This window comes from Suncus etruscus, chromosome 11, assembly GCF_024139225.1.
Source record: "Suncus etruscus isolate mSunEtr1 chromosome 11, mSunEtr1.pri.cur, whole genome shotgun sequence".
Taxonomy (NCBI): domain Eukaryota; kingdom Metazoa; phylum Chordata; class Mammalia; order Eulipotyphla; family Soricidae; genus Suncus; species Suncus etruscus.
The window spans coordinates 89,249,561-89,257,853 of record NC_064858.1 but is presented as its reverse complement, the minus strand read 5'-3'; the positions used below and the strand labels follow the sequence as shown (position 1 = coordinate 89,257,853).

The 8,293-nt window shown below is 36.2% G+C and overlaps 1 non-coding gene across 1 annotated transcript; it reads left to right on the top strand.

Annotated features, from left to right (window-relative positions):
* The first annotated feature begins 1,693 nt into the window (after positions 1-1,693).
* LOC126023646 (U6 spliceosomal RNA) lies at positions 1,694-1,800 on the top strand. The gene has a single exon (XR_007500750.1). It is a non-coding gene; the product is annotated as a U6 spliceosomal RNA (small nuclear RNA).
* Positions 1,801-8,293: the final 6,493 nt, after the last annotated feature.

The following is an 8,293-nucleotide window of genomic DNA, read 5'->3' as shown; positions in this document are numbered from 1 at the left end:
AGTAATAAAACCATTACACAAACAAGAGACAACAAAAGAATCTAACCCAAGTAAAGAAGTAAAACATTGCTACTGTACTCATAATATTATGTAGATTGAACCTAACTCCCATCAAAATTCTTATAATATTCTAGTACATAAAACATCATTAATAAAATGTGTGTGAACATAAAAATCTTCAACAATTTGATCCTACTTGCAAAGGTAACAAAATATATAAACTAATCTGATTAGATAAATTTAAAATGTATCTGCATAGTACTGGAAATTGAGGATATAACAAAAAAGACTGAATAGAAGAAAATATTTCCTCAGAAGACATTAGGAAAAGGACTAATAATCAAATATATAAAGTACTCACAAAGCATAGAAACAAAGTAAAGAAAAATTACTCTAATAAAGAAATTGGGAGTAGAAATAAACTTTCATGAAATGGACATCAAACATATAATAAGCATCTGAAAAAGTGTAATGGTCACTTCATATCAGAGAATTACACAAAAACAATGATGTGTCATGCCCCCATCAGTGAGAAGAGACTGCTTTAAAAATATTGGAAACACCATAGTATTGGTTAAAATAGGGTGAAATTAAAAAAAAATATTGTTAACTGCTGTAAGAATATTATCTGTTCAACCTCCATGAAATACAGTATGGAGGTTTCTCAGAAAACTAAAAAAAGATGTTCCTTATGACCCAGTGACTGTACTTCTTGACGTCTGTCTAAACAAAACCAGGTTAATCCAAAAATATATATTCATACTTATGTTAATTTCAGTGCTTAGGATAACACCCAATATATGGAAACAAATCTATAGACATAGAATGGTGGTATGTGTGTTTGGTGTGCATGTGCAATGGTATTTTATGCAGCTCTAAGAATAAAAAAAACATCACATGGCTTATTACAACTTGAATGGATTGTAGGTGTCATATTAAGCAAAATAAATAGAAATGAGAAGGACAAGTACTTGTTGATTTAAGTCTGGTGTGTAAGAAACAAAACAAGAGTACAGAGAATATTATTGGATTACAAACTCTGGTACAAGAGTTCAAACAAAGAACATTAGATTAGTTGTGGGAGTGAGTGGATTGGACATGATATAGCAGTATATAGAGAGAATCTTTACACTTTAGCTATGGTAAGGTGATATAAGTGTCAACCATAAGTAACAACAGCAATAAGCACAGTAAGAACTCCTTCATAATTTTTGATTTTTCTCTTTTAATATGTAATATTTTATTTAAAGTATAATAACTATAGAATTTCTGGGGTATTCTATCTACAGAAATCTACAGGAACAAAATTTAAAAAATTTGAGAGTCTTCATATTAAAATATAGTAAACTTAGAAAGAAAAGAAAACCCAGGGCCCGGAGAGATAGCACAGCGGCGTTTGCCTTGCAAGCAGCTGATGCAGGACCAAAGGTGGTTGGTTCGAATCCCGGTGTCCCATATGGTCCCCCGTGCCTGCCAGGAGCTATTTCTGAGCAGACAGCCAGGAGTAACCCCTGAGCACTGCCAGGTGTGGCCCAAAAACCAAAAAAAAAAAAAAAAAAAAAGAAAAGAAAACCCAAAGAGATATAAGAACACAGGAGTTCTTCATCAGAGACTCAAGATACAAAAGACCAGATAGAGAATTTTTGCAGAACACATTAAATAATATTGTATATGATATTAAAAGTACAATAAAGTGCTCACTTTGGCAGCACATATACTAAAATTGGAACTATACAGAGAAGATTAGCATAACTCTTTTGCAAGGATGACATGTAATTTCGTGGAACGTTCCATATTTAAAAAAAAAAGTACAATAAAAAGACTTAATTTTATTAAGTAAATTAGAAAGTAAATATAAAATTACAGGATGTTTCAAAAAGAAGAGAACACAAGATTTAGAAAAAATAAGGAGACATCTCTGAGGAAGTTCAGACTCCAGAATATGCATTTTAGAATGACAGGAATGTCAGGTTCTGAAGAGCAAGAAAAAGAAGCAGAGATTATATCCAAAGATAACAGCTGGGAATATCTAAAATTCAAATTAAAAAGTTGATGTCCAAAAAGTTTGGAGAATACCCAAATTTCTGATTATTGAGTTCATCATACAAAAAAATAGGTGCATATAAACACATATATATGTATATAAGCATATATATACATATATATACATCTGTTATCCAGTAGGATAAAAATAAGAAAAAATAGATCTTCTAACAATACTTCCATCAGATTGATAAGCAAAAACCCTATAGGCTTAGAGAGAATAAAATGCCATATTAGATAATAATATTAAAGGTAAAAAACTGTTGGCCAGGAAACTATACTTAGCAATATAATCATCTAAGTGTGAGAAAGAAATATTTATTATTTCCATGCAAATTAAAGTCTCCAGAAATTAGCACCTCCGCATAGCTCTACAGAAGTGTTGAAAGGAGTTCTTCAACATGAAAAGTACCATTTGAGGCCCCCAAACAAATCTAAATTTAAAAACTCTGTTCAGTTTTATTGTTATGAGATTAGATTTATGACTATGAAATAAGTCATACAGGTGTTTAAATATCTCAAGAATAGATTAGTGCTAATGAAAAATTATAAAATCTTGAGCAATAATAGAGTAGCTATACAAACAACTATTATATGAGACAAGCACACAAAATAACTGGGTAGATATAAATAACTCAGATTTTAAAATATCACACTCCCCCCAAATAAACCAACATTGAAAAAATGTAAGAGCATACCATAAGAGCAACAAAAATAAATAATTTTGAGGAAGTGAATAGACTCACAGAAATAACAATAAGCAAAAATAGACATATTAAAAAGGGAGGGACAAAAATATGCAATATGGCAATAATTAAGCATGGTTAATTACTGATGACCTAAAATGTGTATAAATTGAACTAATCATAAATAGACACAAAATGACTGGATAGGAATAAAAGTAAGATCTACCAACTCTACTAGCTTAGTTTCACATTAGATACAAAGACAAACTTAGATTAAAGATGAAGACTTGGAAAACCCAGTAAAATAGATAATGACTGTAGAAAGATTGGGACCAGTGAGGTGGCACAGCAGGGTAGACTCTATCTCTCTATATGACAGGCTAGGGCTCAATCTCTGACCTCTAAGATCCACCATCATGCCAGTTATGAACATTAAGCAGAGCCACAAGTGTTCAATGAGCATGACCAGGGGTAGCCACCTCCCAAAAAAAGTGTAGAAAGTATCTGTTATTTATCGGATAAATTATACTTTTCCTTTTTTCTGGTGAACCAGCCTAGAGACACCAAGGACCATAATCGCTCCAAGAACCACACCCGGTAAGATGTCCCCACCCAACAAATGTGGGGCCGATTCCTGCCGTGTGATTGGGCATTCAAAGATTTACAAAGGACAGAGGCCATGCTCTCTGCCTTTTTTCTGCTGAGCCAGCCTAGAGACACCAAGGACGCTCTGCGGCCACACTTAACTTTCAACTCCTGAATTCCATTTCTCCACATTGTAAGAAGCAATCTACAGCCTTACCAATGGAGAAATTTTGCAGTACACCCATGTAGCATATGAAAAAGTTTCCATAAGATGATTCTTGGAATTGTATATAAAAGTGTTTCCTTAGGATTGTTCTGTGACTTTTGCCCCACCTAACCCTTCCAGGTGGGGCGCTGTGGAGTTGGCAATAAATAGCTTGAGGGACAGGAGTGAGGGGTCCTTCTGTGAAAAGCTGCTGGCTGCAGGAGGATTCTCTGGCTCTCCTTGCCCGATCTTTTAAACCCTATCGTTCTTGTCTGTGTGGATTATTACTTGCTGCGGATAAATATTACCAAGGTCTTCCCCCGAAAGGGGACAAGGGGATGGGAAGTAATTTCTCATTCTGGGGACTGTTCTTGGATTCACAAATACCCAGCCAAGATAACAGCGAAGATATCTTGCACACCCACATGTTTAAAGAAATCAAGATGGCTGCTCTGATAATCTAAAAAGTAGGAAACGGCTAGGTATCCTCTCAAGTAAGAGTTTTAGAGTAGAATTATGGAAGATGTTTAGGGAGCTCAAAAAAAGCATCAATAGACTTGACTGGAGTACATTTAAGCATCAAGAAGATTTTATGACTGAAATTAGAAATTTTCACACTGAAATAACAGGTCTGAAAAACTGAGCATATGCAACCCTTGCCAGGCATGGGGTTTGGGGAGACCCCATGCTGGAGGCCTTCTCCCTAGCCTGAGACGTTCTGGGAGGCTTGGCAAGCCCCCAGCCATTCCCCTCTTTCTCCCTTGGACTCCAGGCCTTCCTTGGGTGCCAGCTCAGATGGCCAGAAGTGGGTTCAGGTGGAGCCTTAGGGGTCCTCAGGCTTCCCCCCTCCCTCGGTACTCCAAGGGGGAGGTGAATGGGGAGGAGGGTGGGCAGATATCTGGCTTCCGGTTTCCTCTTTGATTCTGGAGACCAGCTCTTGCCGGTATGGGGTTTGGGAAGGCCCCATGCTGGAAGCCTTCTTCCTAGCCTAGGGAGTGCTGCAATTCTTGGCGGGCCCCCAGCCGTCCCCCTCTTTCTCCCCTGACTCCAGGTGTTCCCTGGGTGCCAGCTCAAATGGCCAGAAGTGGGTACAGGTGGACTCTTAGGGGTCCTCGGGCTTCCCCCCTCCCTCCATACTCCAGGGGTAGGTGCATGGGGAGGAGGGTGGGCAGATATCTGGCTTCCTGTTTCCATTTGATTCTGGAGGCCAGCTCTTGCCAGGTATGGGGTTTGGGGAGTCCCCATGCAGGAGGCCTTCTCCCTAACCTGGGGAGTTCTGGGATGCTTGGCAGGCCCCCAGCCATCCCCCTCTTTCTCCCCTGGATACCAGGCCTTCCCTGGGTAGTGTCCAGGTGGACTCCATAGGGGTCATCAGGCTTTCCCCCTACCTCTCCCTACATTAATGGGAATGCGCTTAGTAGGGCGGGCTGTTCTAGCACTGGTTTATGTTGGGACAGTCACTGGGAATTTTTTCTCCTTGGTCTCCTATTGATAGTATTGTATGCATGTAGTTTATATATGCATAATATCTATCTTGTGACCTTGATACTGCCCTACAAAGTTCATTTCTAATCTTTTACTGCCTCAGTCCCAACCATTATTTTCCTCCATCTACCCATGTAGGTGCAGCTCATGACATGAAGCTCACCACATAGAGTGATGAGTGCAGTTAGAGAAATAACTACACTGAAAACTATCATAACAATGTGAATGAATGAGGGAAATAGAAAGCCTATCTCGTGTACAGGTGTGGGTGAGGTGGGGAGGAGGGAGATCTGGGAAATTGGTGGTAGGAATCTTGCACTGGTGAAGGGGGGGTGTTTTTTACATGACTGTATTCATACAACTACAATCATATTTGTAATCATGGTGCTTATATAAAGATAATTTAAAAAATTATACTTATCACTAAAAAATTTGCAAAAGAAAAAGGTAGATATTAAATAATGATTAAAGATCACTACTATAAAAACACATAATGGTCATGTTTCATCATTTTTTAAAATCATTTTTGGTTTTGAGCCACACATAGCATGCTCAGGGCCAGATCTGTCTCTGTGCTCAGGAATAATCTCAGTACTATCTCTCTGGACTCCTACTAAATTATTTTAATACTTTGTATTTTTTATTTTCCATAAATATAACATTACTAATTTGTTATTTGCTAAAATAGTAAAAGAGCAAATAAAGATCCAGATAAAGAGGATGAGGGTGAAAGCACATGCCTTGCATACATTTGACCATTGTTCAATCCATGACAACACATGGTTTCTGAAGCGTCATTGGCTGCAGTCATGGGCCCCTACCTTTGTCCCTCAAGTACAAGGTAACCTGGGTGATTTCCAGTACCACAAAGACTTAGTAGCTTTTTATCCTCTAATCTTAATATTGAATCATGAAATCAGTTGGCTGAGCATATTGAGAAGATACCCTGGCTTCCTCAGCAGTGCTTCAGTGCCCATTGCCAACGTAAAGAACAACAAAAATAGGTATGTAGTTAGACATATTAACTGTCAAAAATGCAACTTGTGGCATCTGAATAAGCAATAACAATGAAACACACTTTTCAGTTTGTCTCACTTTTAATAACCAGCATATATCTTAGTTAAAGTACAGAGAAATCATTAAAGTTGGACTGAGGTCTGTGGAATGTGAGATAAATCAGTTGTGTTTGCTATACAAACCTTTGTGAAAAGCAAAGCAAATGCAAAACACATTTGTTCCCAAGAGCTCAAGGGAGAAAATGACTGAAGGTGATTAACCTTTGCCAAGGTTACAAATTCTCAAGAGTAATTCCAAAAATATGATTTTTTAAAAATATTCCAATTTCCAAAATTCTTCAATGATGTGGGGACAGGAGAATTAGGAAATCCAATGTCGGGGGAATACCTAGATGAACAATATTGCATGTGTACTCTTGGAATAGGTTATTAATTATATGTTTGAAACATGACAATAAGTTCTTGGCAGTGAATTTGTTTATTGTATTATTCCCAAGTTACGAGCAACATTTGCACAGTTCCCTTGTGAGATTTTGTTGTTTCTTTGTATTATGACTAAGGACTGAACTGAATTACTTTAGAAAAGTCTATAATTTTCATCTTAGTAAAAAGAATAAGAACTACAGAGCAAAAACTTAGATATACTTTGGGAGGATGAGAAATAGCTGTAAACTAGACAAAGGACCAAAAAATGATATACCACATAAACATGATGGAAATCTTGGAATGGATCACTGTTCTCATCTGTACAATTTTATCTTATCATTTTCCTGAAATGAGTATCATAGCCTTAACTTCCATTTTACTTAACTGACTTGATCTTGCTATTTCCTTTTTTATAAAATTGTAATGGAGCTAAAACAACATATAGCTGAAGAAATTCTGAGTAAATTGTCTTTAATTAAAATAAAAATGGATTTTAATCTGTATAATTATAAAAATATTTTAAATTAAACATTTTGGATATATAAAATAAAGTAGTATAAAATCATTCCATTAGATCTCACTGTAATAATGGAAATCAGAAGCAAGATAACCCTAAACAAAATAAACAAGTATTCTACTACTTAAGCAGATACCCCACTTCTGGCTTACGTATAGAGCAGAATTATGAGGAGAATTATGTGAGTACATAAAACATTAGTCCTTTCCTTCATCAACTGTGATCCAGTCTGTAATCATGCAATACTCAGCCAATACAGGAAACATATTCAAAGAGAGGTTTTTTTTTTTTGTGTGTGTGTGTGTGTGTGTGTGTGTGTGTGTTTTAAAACTATCCTTATAGGAGCAAGACTGATAGTACAGTAGGTAAGGCACTTGCCTGGCATTAAGCCAAAGTGAATTCAACCCCCTTAATCCCTGTGGTCCCTCAAGCCAGCCAATAGTGATTTCTAAGTGTAATACCAGGATTAAACCCTGATAACCAGTGGTGTCACCCAAATATTGAACACACACACACTTATAGCTGAATTTTTAAGTTCACTTAATTCCCTGCTATCATTAAACATGTACCATGTCTTCACCACTTTCTCAGAAACACATCATTCTTTTATCAGTGGCTCAGTAGTCTCAGAATTAGCAATAGTTTATCTTCTCCATAACCAAATCAAAGATGCTAACCTCTGTATTTACTACTATAGAAACTCAAATCTAGTTGTTTCCCTTTCCCTCTTTACCAAAAATACATAATTTAATTTTAATAAAATCAGGCACTTTTTAATTAGTATTCCAGCACCATTGCACTTTACTTGAATAAATTCTTAATGATATTCTGTAAAATAATCTCTAATGCAAGCACAGATTGTGGAAAACTTCGAATGGAACTGTCAGTAAATGAAAGCATAATGTTTTTAGATGCTAATATAATGAAAATATGATTATAATTAATAAAATAATAATATTGATTAAAAGTATACTAATTATTTTCAAAAAAGATATGAAGAAAATTACTAGCCATCAACGATATAGAAAGAGGGGAAAATGAAGTACTGTTGGTGGGAATGTAAACTGGTTCAGGTACTATGGATGTTTCCACAAGGAAATAACAAATGACCAAAGAAAATAGAACATGAGAAATGTTCAGCATTATACCAGACTTTTATTAAAGAACAAATCAGATTAAAGCATGTGTCTGGACACTCCCTATATAAAGTATAAATGATATAATAAAATCCAATACCATATTTTTTTCTAAATAGAACATATTTTTAAAAGTTATAATGTTGGTCCCGGAGAGATAGCACAGCGGTGTTTGCCTTACTAGCAGCCAATCT